Here is a 27,665-nt window from a genome sequence, read left to right as displayed (position 1 = left end):
ACTGTAAGCGGGAGAGGGGCAGAAAGACAGGGAGACACAGAATCTGAAGCAGGCTCTAGGCTCCACGCTGTCAACACACATCCCAATGCGGGGCTTGAACTCACCAACCATGAGATCATGACCCGAGCTGAAGTCGGATGCTTAACTGACTCAGCCACCCAGGCACCCCAAAAATAAAACTTTTTTAATAAATCTAGCTATTAGTCAAAGCCAACAAGTTTTTTCCATACTAAAACACTGTCGGGGCACCTAGGCGGCTCAGTCGGTTAAGCATCCGACTTCGGTTCAGGTCATTATCCAATGGTTCGTGAATTCCAACCCCTCATTGGGCTCTGTGCTAACAGCTAGGAGCCTGAAGCCTGCTTCAGATTCTGTGTCTCCCTCTCTCTGTCTGCCCCCCACCCAAAAATAAAATAAACATGAAAAATTTTTTAAATAAATAAAACACTGTATACAACCCTTTAAGAAAGTTGCCAAATCTGAAAAGATTTCATTAATCATGCTATCCTAAAGCATTTTTTCCACTTCTGAGGCAATTATCAAAGAAGGTGTTAGTCTAAACAGTATCATAAACCACAGCTCAATATAACCTTTAGTGAGTTTTAATAGTTGAAAGAAAAGCTTAACAGTTATCATCTTTCATGATGATTTCAATATTTCATCACAGTATTTACAATTATATAGTGATGCAAAATGCTAGTACGTTTAAAGGTCTTGGTTATTCTTTTCCCAAAGGTATGGATGAAAAACGCGTTAAAAGCCTCAAATCCAACCACTAATGCAACTAAGTAATTTCAAAACACATTTCAGCACTTTGGAGAGGAAGGACTCAAAACACAACAAGTGAGTCAATAATTTCATACCTGTTCTAAGCTGTATTTAATTGACTATCACTTCCTAAGGCCATAATTGTTGATTAGTCAATTTTTACTAAAATATACTCTTAGCTAACTAATGCTCTTAAGTCATGTAACATCAACAACAAAGAAAATATACATTAGTGAAATCTATAAAATATAGTGTTCTACCAAATTTCAAATACATGCTTTTGATGGTAAAAGTCTTTTCTTAAGTTGGAGTTTATTTAAAAAAAAGAAAAAAGAGTTTACTTAATAACCAAATTTAAGTATATTCCTTCCTACATCAACAAACAAATATAGAGAGAAGGGGCAACAATTAACATGCTACATATTAATTTATATTATTTTAATACAATTGTAACTTCTTTAAAGTGAACTTGACAGCTTTCTATAAATTCAATAACCCCCCCACACAACATATTTTAGCATTTGAATGTACTACGTAAATTTACCTAGATTTTAAAAGTAATTCCAAATAGTACCATGTTCTAAAGTAAATAAAGTCAGGCCACAGATTGTCAAGATAGACTACATATACTACAAGGTGCCACTTTTTCTTTTTGAGGGGAGATCAAGCCATCAATGTTGACATTAAATGTAGTATCAACTTGGGGCACCTGGGTGGCTCAGTCAGTTAGGCGGCGAACTTCAGCTCAGGTCATAATCTCACAGTTTGTGAGTTTGGTACCCATATAGGGCTCTCTGTTGTCCGTGTGAAGCCCACTTCAGATCCTCTGTCCCCCACCCCACCCCACCCCTTGCTCTCTCTCTGTCCCTCCCCAGCTTGCACATGCACACGGACGCAAACTCTCTCATTCTCAAAAATAAACATCAAAAACAAAATGTAGTACTAACTTTTTATTCTGGTAAGCTCATCACTAAATTTTTACTCTAAAAAAAGGAAAAAGGTATTAATGAGTAACATTAGGTTAAACACAGTAAAAGAACAAATATAATAAAGAAAAAATAGTACAAAGATAAAAAATAGAGACAACAGCAAGGAGAAAGGGTAAAAAATTTCTCTACAACCTAGGTAAAATCAACTTGAGGAAGCAAATCAATGCTTGTAACATAATTCTAGAAAGCCCAAGAACTGAAGTCACAGCGTACATAAGAAGATGGTTGAGAAATAGGGATAAAAATAGTTTAAATGAATGAAAAGTAATATATAAAACAAAGAATTCCAGATCCTCTCCCCATACTGTATGTCATTCCCACCATGGTAAAACAAATACAAGTTTACTTTTCAGAGAAGTGAACTTCGGGACACTGTAAAAACCCTCACTGTAAAAAAAACAAAAAACAAAAAACAAATAACTTGAAAGTATGCTTACTGAACTATGAGACTCCAAAGCAATATTAAGACATTTTCTCTAATAAAAATGAGAATCCATAATATTTAACAGTCTATCAATGGCAAAGGCAGCTCATTCATCACCAGTCAACAACTTGCACACAGCTGTGTGGGTTTTTTGTGCATTACACTTAAATGTGAGCAGATAGCAAAGGATTACTGGTCATTACAGGAAAAGACTCATTTGAATGACAGACATCAAAGAAATGAAAGAAAAGACTCACAGAAAAGAGCCAATATTGTTAAGGGCTGTGGAGAGTAAGAATAAAGAAAAATACAATTAATATAATTAGAAAGATAAAAATTTTCATGTAAAACAATCAGGGCAGAGATTTTGTCTTATTCACTGGTATCTCTTGCCCCTGTATTAGAATTCTCCAAAGAAACAGAACAAATAGTATGGAGATATAAATCTTAGTAATTTAAAGAAACGGGTCACACAATTATGAACAGTAACATGTTCCAAGATCTATAGGGTTGGGTTTGTAAGCTGGAGACCCAGGAAAGCCAATGGTATAGTTATACCCTAAGTCAAAAAATCTAAGAATCAGGAAAACTAATGGTGTATTTGTAGTCTGAGGCCAAGAGGCTCAAAACCCAAAAAGAGCCAGTGTTTCAGTTCAAGCCCAAAAGCAGGAAAAAGCTGAGGTTCTAGTTCCAAAGCAGTCAAGCATGTGAAATCTCTCTTACATGGGAGATGGTAATACTTTTTGTTCTAGTCAGGCCTTTAACTGATTGGATGAGGCATACCCACAACAGGTAGGGCAATCTGCTCTGCATGGCCTACCATTTAAATGTTAATCTCATCCAGAAACCCGCCCACAAAAAAATCCAGAAAAATATTTGAACAAATATCTAGAGACCCATGGTTCAGTCAAACTGACACATTATAATTTGGCTATCTTTGGCTATGTAATGGTTATAACCATTATAAAAAGGTTAATTTTATACCATCAAAGCTCTTGTCTCCCCCAACAAAAAAGCCAGCAAACTAGAAAATGCTTTTAGAAATTAAAAGTATATCAAATAAAAATTCTGAAAGTATTGGAAGATGTTGAGGAAGCCTCTCAGAAAGTAAAATAAAAGACAAAATGAAGGAAAAACAGATGGGAATGGATATGAAAATCAGAAAATTTAATCCAGATAGTTCAACATCAAACTAACAGGAGTTCTAGAAACAAAATTAGAAAAAACAGGCAGCAAGAAATTCCCACAGAAATAATTCAAGAAAATTTCTCTGAACACAAGTATATACTTTTTTCAGACTAAAAAGGTTTACATAAAATGACAAAGATAATGAATTTAAAAGATCCACCCACATCAAGGCATAATGTAGTAACAACAATAATTTTTAAGGTAATAAAAATACTAAAAGCTACCAGGGAAAAAAATTTGGAGATTATAATTTTCAGTCTCTCATACTAATATCCAAACAAGCTATCGATCAAGTATAAAGGTTAAAATAAGAAAAAAAAAGTTTCACACAAGCAGGGTCTAAAAAATTCTACCCCTCATGCATTCTTTCTCAAGAAACTACGAAGGAAGTGCCTCATCAAAATTAATACAGACACCCCATTATCATCCTCCATACCTATCCTGCTTTAATTTTCTGATGGCATACTAATTACCCACCAAATTCTTTCCTGCCTTCCCCTTTGTTTTATTCTCTACTACATTCCCAGTTTTCAAATTTAAAAGTCACTGTGAGACACAGAAGATAGACACTGCAGCATAAGAGAGAATAGGAAAATTCTAGGTTGCGAAAAGAAACCTCCAGATGACAACTTTCTACAGACCTAAAGAGTAACCAATTCAGATTGGAACATAAAAATAGAGAAGTACAGGTACTACATCTCTAAGAAAAAAAAACTGAATCAATAGATAACAGGTGTGTTTGATCACATTGGCAGAAATTTTATGATTTTAGTGGACAGTTTAGAAATAAATTTGTAGTGGGCGCACAAATTTAAATAAACAAAAAAGTAGGAAATGATTAATTTCAAAAGGAAAAATGAAAGGAGAGAAAAACAAGTGAGAAGAAGGAAGAAGAGGAGAAAGAAAAGGTAATCCTGAGTTACATTTTGTAGCTTTGTTGTGACTCATTACATTGTCATAAAAATGCAAATGGTAAGTATGGTTTTAACAAAATATTATAATGTAACTGTACTGGAAACAACAGAAGACATGAAATGGAAAGAAAGAACAATATAAAGTAACTCAAAGGTCATCTTCCATGGAAGACATTACTAGATAATGTCTAAAATAGAAAAATCAAGAAACAGCTATTATATCATTTAGAAATATGAAGATAACTGGCAGAGTCAACAACTAAGATTTAGTGAATATGGCCCCTTGCAGAAAGTAAGAATCAAGGGGGAGAGGAAAAACAGAGGCCAGAAACTGTTGTTTTTCAGTTTAAGTATTATGTTATGTTAGATTTTTTAACAATACACATTTTCTTTGAAAAAAAATTATATTAAAAATTGTATACTAACTAGACAATAGGTATTTATCCAAAATATTGTGAAATAGCTTTAAATAACCAAACAACCCTTCAAGTTTCACAAATACAGTTATCAAAACTGTGAAAAAATTTATCATAAACCATTAAGAATTACTTTTTTAAAAGTCAGTATTCTACATCTTACCAAATGAAATTAATTTTATCTCTACTGCTTTTGACAGTAAAATATTCTTTTCTGTAAGTATTGATGTAAGGATGCAAAATTAATTTCAAATAAACAAAGGAATGAAGAATAATTTGTTAACAAAAACCTAAACTCATATAAACTATTTCATTTTCCCTGTAAAAATATACAAAAATTTAAAGGCTTGTGCTCTTCAATGAAATATCAATATTAATATTTTAAGATGTTGTTACAGTTATGTATGCCTTTGTAAAGTAAATCAAATTGGTTGGATGTAGCTCCAATTCCCTAAGTAGATGACAGAAACACTAGTAGGAGTCAAGGGAGGAGGCCACAGAGGAGAGCTCAAATAACGAAGGGAATGTATTAACACAAAATTGGAAACCACATTATACACAGGACTAAAGGTCAAAACTAGAGAAAACTTGTTCATGGTCAAGATATAGTAATCTTAAGTGCTCAAAGTAAACGATCAAGAACTTTTCAACAGTGTTTGCGCTTTATGTCAGCACTCTCTCAACAGCTTATCTAACACAAATCCAAGTAACCACATATCAGGAAAGAGTATGGCATAATAGTAAAGGACAGGTTTTTATTCCATTGTCTCTTTAGAGGGTAAAACAAATCATTACCCAAAATAGAATAAAATATTGTCCTGTGGAAAGTTTTGGTTTCAATGATTTCTATAGTCATAAACTATTAAACTGTACATCTACTTTGTACAAATATTATGATTCAATTTATAAATGAAATATACATACAGATAACTACAAAGAACACAGAAAAAAATCTATTAAAGTTGAATTAGCAAATGGTTCAATTTTACAATTGCTTTTTTAACAAATATTTTTGAATGTGTACTAAGTGCAAAGAATTGAATATTGAGAATGCATTTACTGGATTTACAAAGTAAAGAATGCAAAAGTTTAAAAATCCAAAACATTGAGATAACCATGCAATCAATTATGCAAGTGCTATAAATATAGTTTTAAGTTATTTGTAAATAATAAGAAAACAACAGTCCCCTTGCTGTTGTGTTTAAGCATACATTAAAATTAATACATTTACAAGTCCCTGTAAATCTATTTTTAAACTTTTTCAGGAAAAACATACTTCCCAGCGAATAATGATCCTTCGAGTAACTTCCAAACTGGAATCAATTTAGCCAAGATCTTTTACTAATCAATACAGAAAGCTTGATTTCAATAAAGGTGACAAAAGTTGCTCTAACCCTTTCCAGCTACAAGCTCTCAACAGATGATCATCATTAAGCTTATATCAGGGCTTCACATTCAGGAGCGATATAAATGTGTCCTATTAGTACATGGTCAGTCTATTTGGCAACTCCAGTTCTCCAGACATATGGCAATTGCTGCCCTTTGAGGTCTGAAGTCAAGTCTTTAGGGAATCTCATAGCCTGCATTGAAATTACAGGGAGTGTTCATTAGAGACTGCTGGAGAGGAAACATGAAAGACTTCCATTAAAACTATATAAAATGGCTAATTATTTTTAAAAGATTTTTAAACCCTCTAGTGTACTCAGCAACAATAAAAAATATTTACCAACTGAATTATTTTTAAAAGCACTGCTTTCAGGACATGGGTGAAAATAGCTTTCTTCACGCCTTCCCATTCCCCACACCTCAATACACCTAACAATCATTTTATAAGAATAATCAAGATTTTGTATGATGGGAGAGAAAATTATATTTGCCTCTAAACTCCTTCTACAGATCACTGTAAACATTTATGAAATGAAGGAATTTTTAGGGGAAAGTTTTGTTTTCTATTAATTAGTTTTAAATAACATATACTGTGAACTTAAACTCAGCCAGACATACATGTTTCTTTTTAAATGCTTCTTTTTTTATCCAAAAGTCTGCCTTTATTGCATTTTATTCCATCTTTAATAAACATAAAAAGTAATAAGGACAGAATAACATAAATTACTAGTCATTTGTAAAATGGCATTTATCAGATAATATTATGGAAAATATATGAAGATTCAAATGTTTAAAAATTTTGTAAATGTCAATAAATTAACAGAGAAGTACAAAGAAATTTCATGTCTGTGCTTTCTCAGAATTTTGTAAGATATAAAAAGGATAAATATTTTCTAACCAAGGCTGCCATTTTAACTTTTAAAATGTATAGCCACTTTTTAACATGAGAGAACGACTATTTGTTAAGGTTCACAACAATACTACTACAGAATATTTACTTCAGTAACAAATCTATAAAATGTTACACAAAATTCATTAGCTTGCCTCAATCATTTCTTGAATTCACATATATGTTTGATTTCTGACAGCCTAATTCCAAAAAAGTAATTACAACCTCAATCCATATGTAAAAAAGATAACAGAAACCAAGTACGTTAAACCAGTTTAAAAGAATAAAAATCTAAAGAAAACAGATTACGAATGATTTATATGAATGCCTAGTGCTGAAGTTAATTACAAGTAACCCAATAAAATAGTGCCTTTATTATTGTACAGCAAGTAATAGCTCAGATGTAAAAACCAGAACTCTTTCTGCTGACTTTTGCATACCCAATCCCACAGGACACAACATTAAGAATTAAACATGTAGTAAATAAGGCATATAGAAAACAGCAGTTTTAAAGTAAAAACTGAAAACTCTCCTGCTGTTTAACCATTTGGGATCTTCCACTCTAATAGTGACAACAGTAAACCGATACTATGTATTCACTGAGTAAATTCTTAATGTTAATATAAAGTGAGATTTGAACTTCAGTGCAGTTTTACATCACGTGGAAAATAAATAACTGCAAAACCACATTTATTTTAACATTCATTAGGGGCAAATAACTTTTCTTTTATGCTTATGCTATGAAATGATGGTATCTTAGAATAAAATTTCTCCAAATCTCATGCTATTATCAACCTACAAAGTTTTGGTCTTGATTTTAAAAGACACATATATTGCATGCTACAATAACATGTTAATAGTTCTCAACAGCCACAACTTGTAGCCAATCATAGTATACTTGATGACTTCTGGTGAAGAGGAATAAGACTTTTCAGTCCAGAATGATTCCTTAACTCTTTCAAATATTTATCAATGCACCAGTAAGATTTTAGCTGACAGCAGCTTTAAGTATAATGCAAAAGTCCTAAGATATGTTGGGATAAAAATCATCATGTAGATCATTCTTTGACCTACAACATAACTGAAACAGTGATACAATGAAATACTTGATAGTCCAGTTGCTGCGCAAATAAACCAGGACTGGTGAAACAAATAATCAATAGTACATCTCTGTGGCAGTATATTATTCCTATCAATTCCTTCTCTATTAGAAATACATGCAATATTAGCTTCTTTTACTTTTTTGGGGGTGGAGGTGGGTCAATAACTTCACAAACTGGCACTGGTCTCTTCTACTATGGTGAAACATTTTAAAGGTGGTACTCTCGGTCTCTTTGATTTCTCAATAGTACCTGATTCAATTTTCCAATAACAAACCTGCAAATCCTTGTTAAGGAAATCATAACACTGTTAGGTGAAGGCCTGAGGAGGACTGCACTAAGAACACTCAAGACATCATCACAGCATTACTAGACAAACTGTCACAAACTTAAAGTCTCTTCCCTCACAGTTCTGGAGGCCACAGTCCAAAATCAGTTTCACTGAACACTAAAATCAGTGTCAGCAAAGCTCCTCTCCTTCCGGAGGCTCTAGGGGAGAAGGTGTTCCTTGCCCTTCCCCGCTTTGGTGGCTGTCAGCATTCATTGGCTTGTGGCCACATTGCTCTCTGTTCCATCTTCACACTCCCCTCTGTGTGCCTCTCTCTTAATATCCATCTGGTTATCACTTATAAAAATAGATATAATGGCCTTTAGGGCCCACCCAGACAATTCAGTAGTGTCGCCTCATCTCAAAATCCTCAACTGAATCACACACAAAATATCTTTTTTCCAAATATGGTAACATTCACAGATTCCAGGGATTTGACATGGATAATTTTGAGGAGCCTATCACACTAGAGAAATCAAATTAAAAGAACAAAAACAGCAAGTTGAAGTTCAAAAAATTTAAGATTCAGAGAAATAAAAACATTTTTTAAAAAAAATAGTATATCATGACAAGAGGTGGAAAAATTTTAAGCAAGTCAACACCTCAAAGTGTTGGCTCTAACAGTGACTGAGTTGTGACTGGTTTTGTTTTCAGTTCCAAAAAAATCAGTTTAACTTACAAAATATAAAGCCTATCAAGCTACATGAAACTGAAAGCTGAGCCACTGAGCTACTAGTAACAAGCAGACATCATAAATAGCAACTTCTTACAATTAATTAACAGAGAAGTAAAGACAGCACTGCCAAATATTTGAATAAGTAAGGCAGCAGTCCAGAGGTGGAAAAAGGAATAAGAAAAAGAAAGCTTCTTAAAAAAAATTCTCCCATTATTTTACTTTATTGCTAGTGACCAAACTCCTTTTTTCCTTAACTTACAGTACTAGCAGATAGGACCCTATCTATTCTCACAAATTAGACTTGTGCTACAAAACAACAATGAGTCTTTTGAATAGATATGCATGTGAGACAACTCTGAAAGATTAAGCGAATGTATAAGCTTCCTTAGGTAAAGGAACAGATCATCTTTCCTACAAAAAAGAAACAAGAAACCAAAAGGAAATTTACCCTAGATTATGTAGTAACTGGTAACGAGAATAAACTGACAAACCGAAAGACCCAGTAAGGCAATACCACTGTTTTGGGGGTCCTGGCTGGATCAGTCAGTGGTGCATGGGACTCTTGATCTTGGGGTTGTGGGTTTGAACCCCATGTTGGGTATAGAGATTACTTAAAAATAAAAACAATCTTTTATTTAAAAAAAATAGATAATGTGACTGGTTTAATTGAATGCCTAATAAAAATTTAAGTTTCCAAATAATTTTCCAAAATACGTAATTACTATTTGGGGCAGGTGGATGGTTCAGTTGGTTAAGCGTCTGACTCTTGATTTCTGCTCAGGTCATTATCTCACAGTCATGAGATCCAGCCCCGCGTCAGGCTCCACACTGGATGTGGAGCCTGCTTAATATTCGTTCTCCCTCTCCCTCTGCCGCTACCCTGGCACACAAGCATGCACATGCACTCTCACTCTCTCTCTCTCAAAAAATAAAAAACCACACATATATAATTAGTATCAACGAATGCAGTGTGTGTCTAGTATTTAGGACATTAGTATACATTTTCATACTCATTATATGTAAATGCATACTGTGAAAAGGATAGTGTCAGGACAATGTGGAGAATGGGTTTAGGGTTATGGAGCTTGGTTTTTTTGGTAAATTACCAAGAAAATGGCATGATGTCCATAGCACACATGTCAAATATCTGAATACTATTCACAAGGCCAGCACAGAAGTATAAAATAAAACAAAACAGCTATCAAACACCTTGAAAATAAGGCAGAGGAGTTTGAATTTGACAAGAGAGTAAACTGTAACTTCCCTTAGGAAATCTAAAGAGACTCTCCTCGGTAAGTAAATTTGTCAAAATGTACTGAAGGAAGTAAAATCAACAGAAAGGAGGTAGGTCATTTCACAATAAAGGAGTAAATTGGATCATAATCTGTCATTTTTTTACAGAGGTGTTTTTCAAATGCTATCTCCTTTTATCCCTTTCCGTCACCCCCATTCTGATCGGACTCAAGGTGAAACTCATAATAAGCAACTATTAATGACAATGATATATTTAGCCAGAAAAAAAGTTCATCATCAATGAACTAGATTAACTGTAGTAAAGTATTTCTTCACTATGGTTAACACGGGGGGGGGGGGTGTGTTGAAAGTAATGTAACATAAACTTAAAGGTCTGAAGTATACAAAAGAGACCCTTTAAAAAATCATTAGTAGGGCACCTGGGTGGCTCAGCCAGTAGAACAAATGACTCTCGGGTTTTGGCTCAGGCCATAATCCCAGGGTCGTGGGATTGAGCCCCGCGTTGGGCTCACACTGAGTTTGGAGTCTGCTTGAAATTCTCTCACCCTCTGCCCCTCTCCCCAATTCACTTTCTCTCGAAAGAAAGAAAGAAAGAAAGAAAGAAGAAAGAAAAGAGAAAAAAGATTCTCTCTCTCCCTCTGTCCCTCTCCCCTGCTCATGCTCTCTCAAATTAAAAAAAAAAATCATTAGAGTAGTGATCTCTATAACAACCATCAATCTCACTTGTATTCAGGTATACAGTTGACACCTGTAAAATATAGGGGTTAGAGGCACTGATTCCACACAGTTGAAAATGTGCATATAGCTTTTGACTCTCCGAAAACTTAACTACTAACTAATGATCTCCTGTTGACCAGAAGCCTTATTAATTAAACAGTTGATTAAGGCATATTTTGTATGGGGGCACCTGGGTGGCTCAGCTGGTTGAGCGTCCAACTCTTGATTTGGTTCAGGTCATGGTTTATGAGATCAAGTCCCTCATCGGGCTCTACAAAGACAGTAGGGAGCATGCTTGGAATTCTCTCTCTCCCTCTCTCTCTCTGCCCCCTTTCCCATGCACATGCACGCTCCTACTCTCTATGAAAATAAACACTGAAAAAGACATATTTTATATGCATTATATAATATATTCCTACAATTAACCTAAAGAAAATGTTACTAAGAAAATCTAAGGAAAGGAAAATAACATTTACAGTACTGTAGTTATCAAAAAAAAATCTGCATATAAGCAGACCCATATAGTTCAAATAGTGTTCAAGTATTAAAACTATACTTTATTGACTTTCCTAAGAGGGGCTTTCGGTATAGTTAGCACAGAAAAGGGTAGAATCACCTTTGGGATCCTATGGAAAATATGTTACCCATTAACCTTGTCTACTTGGAAAAGGCCAAAAACTAGTCATCTATTGGAATTCTCCTAGCTCTAACATTCTATGGTTCTATGAGATGAAAAAGGATTAGACTGGGCATATAACCACAGGAAGGAAAGAAAATAATTTTTTAAAAAAGACAGTACAGAATGGTGGACTGAATGTGTGAAGCAAAGATCTAAAAGAACAAATTACCTTCATGAAAAGAAAACAAGAGTCATTGAAAATACTGAACAAAAGGGAGAACATTTTTGTATGCTGTTAAAAACACATTAGATTTGTTAGGTAGAAGCTAGAATGCCCCAAGCCAGAGTCCCAAATCTTTGAGGGGAAAATGGTAGAGACAGGAGCTGAAGGTAAGGACTATGATAAACAAGTCACACATTAAAAGCCCAGGAGCACAACATCCTGACTTTATGGCTTCCAAGACCTTGGGGCTGATAGATCAAGAGCCACAGGTGCAGAGCATGGGCTCTCTTCTTCCACCTCTGCCAGACGGTAACCCCTAGATTCAATACAATGTGTTTGCGCTATAGTTACCCTCTCCTTCCGCAGAGAAAGGCTGCTCTGGTATAAACCTTGTAGGGTCAAAAACTCTCCCTCCCAACCTGTGGGAGTAGTCCTTCAAATGACTCAAAGCAGCTTCCATTAGAGACCACCCCACTGTGCTTTCCAGCTCCTCCCAGCCCAGAGAGACCCAGTAATACCCAATCCTAAAACAACCTACTGGTTGGTTCTGCCTCTGGAAACCTGCCAGCTCTCCCCTAGACAGTGTACTGTTGTTTTAATAAAACTGTTTTCTGCTTTCACTTTGGTGCAGATCTCTAATTCTTTATTGTGTTACTTAACCATGCTAAGAGCCCAGACACAATGCTTTTCATGCTGACAGATTCAGAAACTGATTTTAATTTACAATCTACTTTGATCTAGGAAATGTTCTATATACTTTCTCATGTTATCTAACACAATCTTTATTACACCCATTTCACTCAAGAAGAAACTGAGTCTCAAGCAAGTGAGACTTGGTTACAGAGTTGATAAGTGGTAGTAGAGAATAAACATTTATTAAAATTCAAAATCTATCATCACAGTATTTCCCTGGCCTCGGCCTCTTCTTAAGATCCTGTCCAAGGCATCCTTTACTTTTCTCCTTGTCGTACATGATGGAGACAACAGTCTCCTCTAGTCTACTTCCAGCAGCTGAGGAATTTACTATTAGAAAAACAAATAGCCTTCAGGGTTCTGATTCTTACTTCATTCAGGTCTAAATCAAAGTTCCAACTTCAGATTTTCTTAAAACTGCATACATGCTTTATGGAAGCTCATGTCATAAAAACGGCAGCTTAACTAAAAATAGCTGCCTGCCTAAGAAATGCATAATAGATGGAATATATGTGTAATTGCTAATATATAATAATTATCCCTTCCTATATTATGCTATTATATACTAAATACCTATTTCAGGCACTAATGTGCAAAATAACTTTTATCTCAGACCAACTGAGCCAAACAGTGTAAACACTTCAGACAGCAAAATTTAAATCTGAATCCTCAGAAATTTGAATATTCTGATTAAATCCATTAAATTATATAATATTTATTTAAAAATATATGGTAAAGAATACAGTTCAGTCTTCAAAAAATTATCAGTCTGATATTAAACAAAGACAATCTTAAACTCTGTACTTTTAACCTAGCCTTTCTGTAATTCTTAAACTTCAATAGATTAATTTGAAATAATAGAAAAAAGGACTAAGAAAAACCAAGCAATAATAGCTGAGAAAGAGACACCAACCTGTATTCATAATTACATTAAAGCCAAAGAAAAAGGTCATGTTTGGATTATTTCCATTCATGTATTCTTCCTTTTTGCTAACTCTCTTCTTAATCCCAAATTTAAAAGACCAGTTGTAAAATGGCAGGGTGCCAAATTAAAACACACTTTATTTTCAGATGTCTCCATACTCATAGGCTGACTTCCTGTCAGGAAGAGTTCTATTTCAATGAATACCCCAATCAGCAGGGAACTTGCAGAATTAAGTGCCAGTTGATATTACTTTGTTTTGCATTTACCACCCTTGAGAATAATGTTCAAAGATCTAGTTATATAGTCAGCATGGTATCATCCTTCTGACTAGACGGCCAAGCCACAGGGTGTACCGCCAGTTCCACAGAATTTACCTTAAAAGGTTGTGTTTTCTAAAACCTCGTGTGCTAGTGAATCAACAGGATGCCTGTATTTCAGAATAAATCCTACATCTAAAGTTAAATTATGCTTCTCTTTAGTTGTAACAAAGCACTTTAAATTAATACTGAACAGTCTGGAAAGCATCCAGACTTAAATAAAGATCAACTAATGTTCACTAACCAATCAACTTAAATATTTTATTTTCTGAAAGTAAAATGCAGTACTTAGTCTGATTGACTTTTTAATGTTTTTGCTGATGTTTAGAAAGAAATGCTTCCATCTTATAAAATCAAGTTATCTCTTATAAAAATTTAAATCAAGTAAGTCATAAATATTTTTACCACATTAGCATAAAGTTAGAAAGCTCATTTCAAGTATTTTAACATTAGTATTTTTAGTACATTTAAGATTTTTCATAATCAGTTAATACAGCCTGAATTGAACTACTTTTTCTAATTCCCACAGATTTGCTCTGTAGTTCCTTCTTATAAGATCAACTGTTTATATTGTACATAAAACTAATTCTGAGCATTTCAATATAGAACGCCTATGCTCAAAGCCTTTGTCCATTATAAGGATAAAATGCTCAAAGAAGCTCTAAGGCAAATATGGGTGGTTGTAATGGAAGACTCTTCTTTTTATTTTTTTCTTCTCAATGTCAGTCACTACCCTATTGATTCTCACCTATTCATAATCAAAAGGTTGTGAGCACCGACTAGAACAAAGCTCAGAGACAATCAATTTACATTCACTTATTTTCTACAAGTATTTTCTGAGGATGAATATAAACACATCCAAAAATAAAAGGGAGGTGTAACATTATGAAAGGTTAAAATATTAAATTATATTGATCCTAGTTGTACTTTAATACATATAAACTGATCTTAAAAGAAGCCAATGACTCCAAAGTCCTATTTTCACTGGAAAAAATAAGGTCGGTTACAAAAAAAAAGGGAATGATTTACTTATAGCATATCAAAGTACGAGTTTCAACATTTAATTTAATACATTTTGCCAATTTCTTGCCATGCAAGCACTTTTTAGCACTTTGAAACAAAAAGGTGAAAATCTTTCTACTCAGATATAGATTTGTTTCTTTCGTGAAACAATGACTTACAGGTATTAATACACTTTGGGAAGAACTACCATCTGTTCATATTTTGTTAGCAGAAAATGTGATGTCTGGATCAAAGGCTGAGTTTCTGAAGCTAATGGCTTAAAGGTGATAGAAATAACTCTACAGAAAGAAGAAAATCTACAATGCACAAACTTGATTTCTTCATGAGAAGTAATCAGTTGTTATTCTTTTAATCAGATCTTTTGATACCCAAAGCTTATCAGGTGAAGGAGATTTAATATGTATTACTTTCTTACTTTAAAACCTTTAACTATAAGGTAAGAGTTCACAACAAGGGTTTGAAGCCTATGTATAAGGTTAATGTATTTCAGATTAAGAAAGAATTTAACAATCATTAAAGTGAATTGTGTCGGGGCGCCTGGGTGGCTCAGTCTTGGTTAAGCGGCCGACTTCGGCTCAGGTCACGATCTCACAGTTCGTGAGTTCGAGCCCCGCGTCGGGCTCTGTGCTGACAGCTCAGAGCCTGGAGCCTGTTTCAGATTCTGTGTCTCCCTCTCTCTGACCCTCCCCCGTTCATGCTCTGTCTCTCTCTGTCTCAAAAATAAATAAACGTTAAAAAAAAAAATTTAAAGTGAATTGTGTCTATTCTTTAAATACTTTTCAATGAATCAAAACTTAATTTAAAGGAAAATTTTACCTAAATAAGATAAATACATTGATTTACTCAACACTTATCTATCAAATGTTTATTTTATTATTATTATGACCCTAATAAGCACTACGGAACAAAATGAAAAAAAAAATCATTTCCTGACCTCAAGAAGTTTTTCATCCAATGAAAGAAACAAAAAAATATATTATGGCACAAACAGAGCTCTTAAATCTCTAAGTTTAACTCTTCTTTTTTTTTTTTTTTTAACGTTTACTTATTTTTGAGACAGAGAGAGACAGAACATGAACGGGGGAGGGTCAGAGAGAGGGAGACACAGAATCTGAAACAGGCTCCAGGCTCTGAGCGGTCAGCACAGAGCCCGATGCGGGTCTCGAACTCACAACCCATGAGATCATGACCTGAGCCGAAGTCGGCCGCTTAACCGACCGAGCCACCCAGGCGCCCCAAGTTTAACTCTTCTTTATCACTCATCTTTGTAAATTGAAATTTAGGATAGAATTAAATTCATAACTCATAATCCAATGTTGAGGTCATATAAACTAAGACTGGAAGACAAGTAAGAGTTAATAGGATTTGGAATTACTTTTATAGTAAAAGCAAAGAAAACATATGAGTATTTTTATTACATAATACATGCACAAAGAGATTTTGGTAATGCATTCTCGTGTCAAAAATATCTACACATGTCACAGACTGAGTTCTTCAGATCATAGAAGAATAGCAAACGCCACTACCATCTATTAATTTAATGTTTGTCCGGAAATCTAACTGGATGAATGTGAACTATGGCATTCCAATCTCTACTTAATTCTCAGGGTTCAGGATCTCCACAATAGATTCATTTTGTTTACTGTCTCAAGAAAATGCCTTATATATAAATTATACTTTTAAAACACAGAAGTACTACAGATTTCAGTAAAAAAGCCCAGCCTTACACCACAGGATAATATCTCCACTCTTAATTCTTCAACTGTTATTAGTGTCTTTAATGACTTCACATTTTTATTATATCTAGATTGCGATCCCACCCAAGCTACTGCAAATCCTAGTTGATTCTATGAATAAATGGATGACATGTGAAGAGAACTTGCCAATTTATGACTTAGATATGTAACTATAAACAGTCTATTGCTAAAATTTTATTCATTTATTTGACAAATATTTACTGAAAACTTATTTCATCTGAAACTACATCATATAACATTCACATAGATTAATTTCATTTTCTTTTGAACCTCTGAGACCTCATTAAGTGCATACCGAAATTCAATTCTACACACGGATCAATAATAATATAGGTAATGTCCATTAACATAAAATATATTCTCACCCTGGTTTCCAGACTTTATGCTATATACTTGAACTTCAATATACAGCACAAATCACCACAATATTGGCTAAAAATATAATGCGATTCACTCAATCAATATAGGAAATAGCAATATTATCAACTGATGTCAAAATATTTGAATTTATCCTAAACTCAGGGTTAGTACTATATAAATATTGTAAAAAAGAAAAACAAAACACACACACACACACACACACACACACACACACACACACAGAGTCCTCACTAAACTTAATATGTTCTAGAAAGAATTGCCAATTCTTACTACAATCACTTCTAAAGAACTATCTCTTCAGAAATAACATGTAAACTGGGAGTTATGTCCAAATTACCTACAAAGGAGAGAGAATAAATGACTTGAGATAATTTCTTCTAAATGAAGCAAAAATAATCACAGTGTTTCATGAAGAAAATAACTACTTTTGCATATCTAGTGATTTTTTTTAGACACTGTGATTGAAGAAGCAAAGAAAAACAAAAGAGTACCAAAAAAAAGGCATTTCCTGCATTATTCACTGTCTCATCTCTGATGCAACAGCAGCTTTTCTCAAAATATATTTTATAAAACTTATCCACATGTACCATGGCCACAAAGACGATTCTGTGATCAAATGTGCTAATATTATTTCCATTACAGATTCAACAATATATATTATATACATATTTTTATATACATATTTTATACACACAAACACACAACACACACTCCCATACATACACACATATTTACTAAAGGCTTTAAGGGGCCCTCCAGTAAAGAAAACTAATTAAATTCAAACATTACCAAAGTTACATCTCACTATATATTTTTTTCACAGAACACCCATTATCTTCATACAGTACACAAACTGGAATTTGCTCTACTATAAGTTTTGGATAGTGAGGGGCACCTGGATGGCTCAGTCAGTTGAGCATGTGACTCTTGATTTTGGCTCAGGTCATGATCCCAGGGTTGTGGGATCAAGCTCAACACTGGGCTCCAAGCTTAGCATGGAGCCTGCTTGAGATTCATTCTCTCTCTCTCTCTCTCTCTCTCTCTCTCTCTCTCTCTTTCTCTCTTTCTCTCTCCCTCTCTCCCTCTCTCCCTCTCTCCCTCCCTCTGGCCCTCTCTCCTGCTTATATGTTCTGTTTTTAAAATAAAAAAATAAATAAAATAAAAACAATACTATATTTTAAAAAATAAAAAATTTTGGATAGTGAACACTGACCAAACAAGCACATGACTACCACAAATCCAATCAAGGAAAGCTATACCTACTGAAAGAAGTAGAGCAAATGATTTAAGAATTTTAATATCCATTTTTCCTGATGAAAGTATAAAAACAGATAAAAATTTCCAAAAAAATGTATTTATTTTTTTGACAGAGAGTACACAAGCATGAGTGGGGGAGTGGGGAGAGGGAGAGAATCTCAGCACCGAGCCCAATCTCATGACTATGAGATCATGACCTGAGCCATAATCAAGAGTCAGAACCTTAACCAACTGAGCCATCCAGGCACCCCAAGAATTCAAAAAATTTTCACTGCAAGTCACAGTCACCTGAAATGATCTATTCAAGAACAGAAATAAAAATGGTATTAAATTAAATAGGGATTGATAGTCCCTAGGTCACACCCTGCCCCTCTATTTCTGTTTCTCTCCAAGTCCTCATAAACTTCTATATTGTATTACAATTGTTTGTCTTTCTCATTTGAACATACTTTCTTTAAAAAGAGGGGCTTATCTTAAAAGCATCCAATACATGTCTGCTAAATAAAAGAATACCACAAGCAGGCATAGAGAGGAGGACTCAGGGCAGACAAATTCACACAAAGCTCTGCAGAAGAGTGAGCAGGAAGACAGCAGTGGAGTAGGACCCGAGGCTCACCTTGTCCCACGAACACAACTGGATAATTAGCAAATCAAACTTAATACCCCAGAAATTGACCTGATAAGAACAAACCCTACAATGAAAGGGAGAGAGGAGGCCACATTGAAGAAGGCAGAAAGTTCAGAGAGAGGTTTAGGGGGGAAATGGATCATAGCAGCTACAGTGGGGAGATAGCTGTGATCATGGAGACGGGCACAAGACAGAGGAGCAACAGGGGAACACACAAGAAGAATGTTTCCCCAAAGACACTGACTTGGAAAACAAGAGGGGTTGAGTTCCTACAACCACCAGGGCTTACAGCCCTACAATTTTAAAGGTCAGCAGGCTTGGCTGAGAAAGAGCCTGGAGGGCACTGCCATGATTCCTAGAGAGAAGGCAGGCAAACAACTCAGGAACAGACAGCATATAAACAACGATCTGAAGAACCCCTGGAGCACACAGTGGGAAGATTATTCCCTGTTCTCAGAGGTGTCCCTAAAAGCCAGGGTTCACACAGACCCCTCTCTAGGAACAAAGGAGATGAAAGGTGCTATTTCCCTCCTCTACCCCTCAAGATAAACAAAGAGCCACATTAAGGAAGCAGCATAACACCAACACTGGCTGCTAACTTGCTTACACCAAGTCCCAGCCCCCTGTGCTCCAGTGGAACTGCCTGTCTCAGTCACACTTGCCTCAGATCCAGCATGGAAAGCCCCTTCAACAGAAAACTAGCAGAAGCCCTTGCCCAGAGAGTTTCACAAGGTCTCAGTTCCAGTGGAGATGGTGACAGATCTCAGTGCACAAGCAGGTCACAGCACACCTACTTAAAACTCACCCTGATGAGGCCAGGAATCAAACTCTGCCCACAGCAGACAAGAAGAGCCTCTGCAGACCACTGGCCTGAAGGATTAAGCAGACAGAACACAACAGCAGAAGACATACAACACACACTGGAGACACTTCCTGAAGTGTAGTGCCAGGCCCTGGGCACTACATGACCTCTTTTTCATAAGGCCATTACTTTCAGAAGCAGGAGACATAAATGGCTTTTCTAACACAGAGAAGAAGGCAGAGACTTAGACAAAATGCCAAGATGGAGGAATTTATCCCAAATGAAAGAAGAAGATAAAGTCAACACCAAAAATCTAAGCAAAACAGATGTAAGTAATACTCCTGATGGAGAATTTAAAGCAATGATCATAAAGATACTCAAGGGGCTTAAGAAAAGAAGTCATCAGTGAGATCCTTACCATAGAGATAAGAGAGTTAAAAAAAGAATCAATCAGAGATGAAGAATGCAATAAACGAGATTAGAAACACACGATGCAATGAACAGAAGGCAAATGAAGGAGAGGAACAAATTAGTGATCCAGAAGACAAAGTAATGGAAAGTGATGAAGCTGAAAAAAAGGGGAGAAAGAAGACTTGTACAAAATGAGAACAGACTTAGGGAACTCAGTGACTCCATCAAACATAATAACATTTGTATTATAAAGTCCCAGATGAAAAAGGGAGAGAAAAGAGGGCAGAAAATTTGAAGAAATAACAGGTGAAAAATTCCCTAATCTGGGAAAGGAAACAGACATTCAGATCCCGGAGGCACAGAGAACTCCCATCAAAATTAACAAAAGCAGGCCAATACCAAGATATATTATAATAAAATTTACAAAATACAGTAATAAAGAAAAAAACTTAAAAGCAGCAAGACAACCGAAATAATTAACTTACAAGGAACACCCATAAGACTTATCTGGAGATTTTTCACCAGAAACTTGACAAGCCAGAAGGGAGTGGCATGATATAAGCAAAAAATTGAATGAGAAAAATCTGCAGCCAACAATACTTTATCCAGCAAGCCTATCAATCAGAATAGGAGAGAGAACAATTTCCCCAAAGAAAAATTAAAGGAGTTTGTAAACTAAATCAGAATGCAAGATATATTAAAGGGGACTTCTTGAGTGAAAAGGAAAAACCAGAGTAACAACATAGGGGCACCTGGGTGGCTAGGTGGGTTAAGTATCCAATTTCAGCCTAGGTCATGATCTCACTGTTACCGAGTTCGAGTTCCACATCGAGCTCTGTGCTGACAGCTCAGAGCCTGGGACCTGTTTCAGATTCTGTGTCTCCCTCTCTCTCTCTGCCCCTTCCCCACTCACACTCTGTCTCTCTCAAAAATAAACATTAAAAAAAAAGTAACAATATAAAGGCAAGAAACGTAAAAGCTGTATAAATGAATATTTCTATAAATATCAGTCAAGGAACTCACACACAGAAAGGATATGAAATAACATATAGCTAAAATACGGGTTAAAATGCTGTGAAACTAGAAGCCAATCACAAGAAAAAATCTGGAAAGACCACAAATACATGGAGGTTAAACAATATGCTATTAAAAAATGAATGGGTCAACCAAGAAATCAAAGAAGAAATTTAAAAATACAAATGAAAACATCATAGTCTAAAACCTTTGAGATTCACCAAAAGAAGTACCAAGAGGGAAGTATACAGCAATACAGGTGTACCTCAAGAAGCAAGAAAAATCTAAAACAAACAATTTAACCTTATGCCTAAAGGAGCTAGAAAAAAAGAACAAACAATGCCTAAAGCCAGCAGAAGGAAGGAAATAATAAAGATTAGAGCAGAAATAAATGATAAAGAAACTAAAAAAAAAAAACAGCACAGACCAATGAAACCAATAGCTGATTCTTTGAAAAACTCAATAAAATTCATAAACTTCTAGTTAGACGTACCAAAAAAGAAAAGACAGAGGACCCAAATAAATAAAATCACAAATGAGAAAGGAGAAATAACAACCAACCCCATAGAAATACAAACAATTGTAAGAGAATTTTATGAAAAACCGTATGCCAACAAATTGGACAACCTGGAAAAATTGCATAAATTCCTAGAAACATACAAATTACCAAAACTGAAACAGGCAAAAATAAACAATTGGGACTACATCAAAATAAAAAAGCTTCTACACCATGAAGGAAACAATCAAAACTAAAAGGCAACTGATAGAATGGGAGAAGATGTTTGCAAATGACATATCAGATAAAGGGTTAATATCCAAAATCTACAAAACACTTACAAAACTCAACATCCAAAAAATGAATAATCCAATTAAAAAATGGGCAGAAGGCATGAACAGACATCTCTCCAAAGAAGATATACAGAAGGCCAACAGACACATGAAAAGATGCTCAACATCACTCATCACCAGGGAAATGCAAATCAAAACTACAATGAGTTATCACCTCACACCTGTCAGAATGGTTAAAATGAGCAACACAAGAAACCAACAGGTGTTGGCAAGGATATGGAGAAAGGGGAACCCTCCTACACTACTGATGGCAATGCAAACTGGTGTTGCCACTCTGGAAAACAGTAGAGAGATTCCTTACATAGTTAAAAATAGAACTGCCCTATGATCCAGCAAATGCACTACTAGGTATTTACCCAAACAATATAAAATTACTAATTCAAAAGGATATATGCACCCTGATGTTTACAGTAGCATTATCTACAACAACCAAATTATAGAAGCAGCCCAAGCGTCCAAAGTCTGATGAATGGATAAAGACAATGTGGCATGCATATATACATATACATATATATTATTTAAATAATATTAAATAAATATATGTTACATATTTAAATAAAATATAATGGAATATTACTCAGCCATAAACAAGAATGAAATCTGGCCATTTGCAATGACACAAACGAAGCTATAGAATATTATGCTAAATGCTACGTGAAATAAGTCAGAGAAAGACAAATACCATATGATTTTACTTATATGTGAAATTTAAGAAACAAAACAAAGAAGCAAAGGGGAAAAAGAGATAAGCAAACTAAGAAACACACTCTTAACTACACAGAACAAACTGATGGGTTACCAGAGGGGAGGTGGTGGGAGATGGGTTAAATAGGTGATGGGGATTAAAGAGTACACTTGTGATGACCAACAGGTGATATATGGAGATGTTGAATCACTATATTGTACACCTGAATCTAATATGACATTGTATGTTAACTGGAATTTAAATAAAAACAAGAAAGAAAGAAAGCAAGAAAGAAAAAGGAAGGAAGGAAGCAAACAAGCTAGCTCTGTAGAAGAGACAACAATTAAACAGAACCTGACAGTAAAAACAAAACATTCTAAAAGTATAGTTAATGGCCTCACCATACTGTTGTATGCAGAGCTCCATACTATAGGACTTCCTTATAGAAAATAAGCGTAACTGAAGAAGACTTATATTTTCAATAAGCAAATTATACTCAAAATTCATATTCTGTGGTTGGCAAAAAGATAATCCTGTTTTATTAATTCAATTATTTCTTTTAAAACACCCTATCACTTTCTTAATACGGGATAGTGAATTTACACGAAAAAAGTTTAAGTGTACCCGAAATACAGCACACTCTGAGTATCTAAGCACCACAATTAAAAGAAGTAAATCTCCATTTATATTAAATTCTACAATGAGTAAAACTCAACCACAGTAACAGAAGTCAAATCAGTGGTAACTTGAGGTAGTAACAGGGGTAGAGATTGATTGTAAAAAGGTACAGGGAACTTTCCAGATTGAAATGGGTGTTACAATGTTGTGTATACGTCAAAATTCATCAAACTGTACACTTAGGATACATGCATATATACTGTACATAAATTATGCTTCAACAAAGTTGATATTTAAAAAAGAGGTAAAAGTGATTAACCCAAAGGATAACAAAAAAACAAAGACCCACGAGCGCCTGGGTGGCTCAGTCAGTTAAGCGTCCGACTTCGGCTCAGGTCATGATCTCTCAGCTCATGAGTTCGAGCCCTGCATCAGCCTCTGGGCTGACAGCTCAGAGCCTAGAGCTGGCTTCAGATTTTGGGTCTCCCTCTCTCTGTCTGCTAGGCCCCCACTCACACTCTGTTTCTCTAAGATAAACAAACATTAAAAAAAAAAGAAGAAGAAAAGAAAAAACAAGACCTTATGTATAAATGAGCGCAACTACAGAATTGGGTTAGGACAATATAGTTGAAAATAAAAATGACCACTTAATATACACTTAACAATAGACAAAAAGTATGGGAGTATGTCATATGTCATAATGAAAAAGACCAAAAGACAAAAGCCCAAAATATGTTGACTTATGACCATTGCTACCAATGAATTATTAATTATACAATTATATAAATATGTGGTTGAATAGTAATTATCCTGGATGTTGGAGATACAAAACAAAATGCAGGGCTTGCCTTCAAGAAACTTAGTGTCTAATGGAAGAGAAATAAAAATCATAGGCAACTTAAAGGCAGGAGTAACAGCCAGTCACAGCTTTGGATGAATATCACAGTTAGAGCTGTGGGGCAGAGAGGAGTCAAAGAAAGCTTTCCATTTCCAGATAGACTGCTGTGTAGCTGGAAGCTGTATTATTTATTTAACCATAAATATTTATCACTAAGTAGCCATCATGTGCCAGGGACTGTGTGGAGTACCAGGTATACATAAAAACAAAGTAGTAAGAAATGAGGTCTAAGCAGTAAGTGAGGCCTAATAATGAAGGATACTTTTGTGCCACGGTTTAGAGCTGGTTTGCTTTTCTCCCCTGCCCCCCACCTTGTTTTGTTTAAATTATCTACTTTATTCAAAATACTCATCGCAACTACAAAAAGGAAAAGTTCACAAAATAAATAGAGCAAGAACATGAATGTCACATATTTAGAAGAGAAAACTAAAAAATAAGAAAAGCAGATTTATAAAAAACAAATTACAAGAGATTCTAAGTGATTGAAAAGAGAAAAACATTTTAACTATAAAGATTCAGAGGAAAGAAAAAAAAACAGACTCTAGCAAAAACCCAAACACAAACTGACATAAAAGAGTCATAAAAATGGTAACACCTGGTTCTTATTATAATATTTAAATTAATAATTCAGAGGTATAGAAACACCTGAATCTAAAATGACCAAACCTTTTATCATAGCCTTCATGTGAAAAAAATATTTGCCAAAGTAGCAACAACCTATATATTCTGATGAAAAAATTCTTCAAGAAAAATCAGACTAACAGTATTTTAAATTAAGTTTTGCTACTAATTAATTACTCAGACAGGATGCTAGGTCAGACTACATGGTGCTTCTAGTTTTTCTATATACTCTATGCATTTCTGATAAATGGGAAAAGAATAGATGACCTGGCAGAAGGCTCAGACAATAATACGTGATTTACAGGACATGAATGCAGCTACCTTAAGATTTATCTGACAGCCCTCTCCGATAGTGGACTGTTGAGTATCCGATGGAATGATTTCTAGTCTAGAAAGTCTACTACTGAGTAGCCATACACATTATTTATTTATTAGATGTTTTGGGTTGAAACCATTTTTAAATGATGCACTTCACAATGCACAGTCATAAATTTAGCTTTAAACCCAAGAAGGGAGGTAGTGTTATTGGAATGTATGTCAGACTGAATTAGGATGAGCAAAGCAACGCTTTTATAAAGTGGCCTTGAATGCAATGTCAATTCTTTCAAAAATGATATTAATGTCAGATGAGCATGATACGCTTTACACAATGCTGGAGTAATATTACTTGAAATATTTAGCATTTTCTTTAAATTCATAGAGATTTCTACAAGGTTTATCCACATACACAACAAATACCAGGCACAAAAAAGTGACATGCTTGTGAAAAACTAAATCTTAAACTGAGAATTTGTTCAATTGTCTGTGCATCAGAGTGTATACACTTTCCTGAAGAAAGTATACATCTTATTTTAAAGAAATAAAAAAATATGTATCAAGCTTTGAAGAGTAAGTAGTTTTTGAACTATTTTATGAGATTCAATATATGAACAAACGTAATTTAATAAATACTAAGAATTTAACTTTACTCAAAAATGCAATGCTGAGTATTTCATGAAAGCTTTTCAATTCTAAATAATAGTATTTTTGCCTTGACAGTGTTAAGATGTAAATGGGACAAATATGAAATGGTGTCTAATCAACCTAATAATGAATAAGTGAATGCTGAAAAATATAATCCTAGGTGATCTGTTTGGTCTTAATGACAGAAAAATACAATCCTAGTTGAAGCTTTAAGAAAATACATAGTGATCTGTTTGGTCTTAATGACAGCAAACCAAATGTGATCATTTCCTCATTTCTTAAATTTAGGCTCTAATCTTTCTTTCGTAATAAAATGTGGCTAATTTACACACCTTGTTAAAAAGAAAGCAAAAAGAAAATAAGTTTTGAATGGATTCAAGAAAAATAATCAGAACATGGCTGACTGTCATGAAATTAACACCAACTAATTTGTAAAGTTTTAAATCAAATTTGCAGATGTTAAGTTCATAAGCATATCCCATTATTTATGTGATTAAAAAGGAGTTTTTGACCTGATCTTTCGATCTTTGGCACTCAATCCTCTCCATCTCCCCTTAAAAAATTAATTAAAATTTTAGCAATATGCTAGCTTTTCACTTCCCACCCTATCTCAGACTAAAAAAAATTATCAATCAAACTCAAGCCATCCCCACCCAGTATCTGCAAAATGTCAACTTCAAATTCAATTTCATATCTCTTAAGCTTTCATGTAGAAAAAGACAGTTCACTTCTTAACAAAATAAATCACTTTTGTGACTGCCAATCTGACCTCTTTGAATTAGGAAAATTCAAAGTGAAAAATGTAATTATCACCCCGGAACAATCTGTATACATCTGGAGCTAATTCTGGCTTCATTTTTCACATCATTTTTCACACTGTGCTACATCTTATAGAGATGCCATGGAACTTTTGAAGAACGCATAAAAAATGGTAAGGACTTCGAATAACCAATAATGTATTTGATTTTATTCAAACAAAAATCTTGAGAATATCTGACTTTTGCAACTTACTCTACTAACTGATCTTCATACCCTATTTGATTGGATTAGTATTAAACAGGACTGTGACATACATGATAAATAGGTGCATTAAAACATGTCATTCTTCATCGTTTTAGCTTCTAACATTCAAATACGTAATATACTATCTGAAACAGCTTTGATGTATCAAGAATCTATTCAATACTTCTAAACTAGAAAGTGGAAATTTGTTATCAAAATCCATCTATGAAACAATCATATCACTATAAACAAATTCATACTCTGTGAAGAAACATCCCAAACTATAAGGTAATGCTTCTTAAAAGTAAAGGTAATTTTGCGTTGGTTTAAAATGGTATATGGTAATTTAGATCCAAGAAATAAGCAATTATTTCAAATCAGATTAATGAAAATTTTTCTACATTAAGCTTTTAAAGCAATGGAGTTTTCTAAAGGAAATGATTAAATTATACAAACATGATTCTTGCTAAATCTAAGAATAATAAGCTCACTAGAAACATAACTACTCCTCACAAGTTCATTATAAAAATCCATTAGGGTGTAATCTCTAGAAGTAATTGTTCTTATTGCATTTTATTGACAATGCATAGTATTGATTTTTCACACCTTCTATGATTCTTTAATTTGTATTCATGAAATGTCCATCAGCACAGTCTAAATAAATTTGGCAATATAGGCACTAAAATGAATAAATCGATGCAAAGAAACATTAATTTTGCATTATCCTTATTCGTCAGGCAAGTAAACCACAAGAGTTGTAAATGAAGGTCAAAGGTTTTGAAATGGGTCAGAACCCTTGACCTCTAGACCAATACCCTTCCTATTAAAAAAGGCTATTTTAAAGTTTTAAGTAGGGGAATTTACTACCAGCAAGGTATCATTTTTAAGAGACTACAAAGAAAACTCTCAATAAAAACATTCATCTGTTTA

At 34.5% G+C, this 27,665-nt stretch overlaps 1 protein-coding gene across 5 annotated transcripts in view; it reads right to left on the bottom strand.

Moving 5' to 3' along the window:
• LRBA (LPS responsive beige-like anchor protein) overlaps positions 1-27,665 on the bottom strand; it is a 789,117-nt gene that overhangs the window by 508,635 nt on the left and 252,817 nt on the right. The window lies entirely within an intron of this gene.

Source organism: Lynx canadensis, chromosome B1 (assembly GCF_007474595.2).
Source record: "Lynx canadensis isolate LIC74 chromosome B1, mLynCan4.pri.v2, whole genome shotgun sequence".
Taxonomy (NCBI): Eukaryota; Metazoa; Chordata; class Mammalia; order Carnivora; family Felidae; genus Lynx; species Lynx canadensis.
This window is presented reverse-complemented; position numbering and strand designations above follow the sequence as displayed.